This window comes from Mizuhopecten yessoensis, unplaced genomic scaffold, assembly GCF_002113885.1.
Source record: "Mizuhopecten yessoensis strain PY_sf001 unplaced genomic scaffold, ASM211388v2 scaffold4847, whole genome shotgun sequence".
Classification (NCBI taxonomy): domain Eukaryota; kingdom Metazoa; phylum Mollusca; class Bivalvia; order Pectinida; family Pectinidae; genus Mizuhopecten; species Mizuhopecten yessoensis.
In genome coordinates, this window is record NW_018405751.1 from 7182 (window position 1) to 7755 (window position 574).

Sequence of the window (574 nt, forward strand, 5' to 3'; positions counted from 1 at the left end):
GTATTGCTTATCTACACATTCTACAGGTGTATCATTGAGTTTATTGTTTATCTACACATTATATATGTGTATCATTGACATTATCGTTTATCTACACATTATACAGGTGTATCATTGAGTTTATTGTTTATCTACACATAATACAGGGGTACCATTGAGTTTATTGTTTATCTACACATTATACAGGTGCATCATTGCGTGTATTGCTTATCTACACATTCTACAGTTGTATCATTGAGTTTATTGTTTATCTACACATTATACAGATGCATCATTAAGTTTATTGCTTATCTACACATTATACAGGTGTATCATTAAGTTTATTGTTTATCTACACATAATACAGGTGTACCATTGAGTTTATTGTTTATCTACACATTATACAGATGCATCATTAAGTTTATTGCTTATCTACACATTATACAGTTGTATCATTAAGTTTATTGTTTATCTACACATAATACGGGTGTACCATTGAGTTTATTGTTTATCTACACATTATACAGATGCATCATTGAGTTTATTGTTCATCTACACATTATACAGGTGTATCATTGAGTTTATTGTTTATATA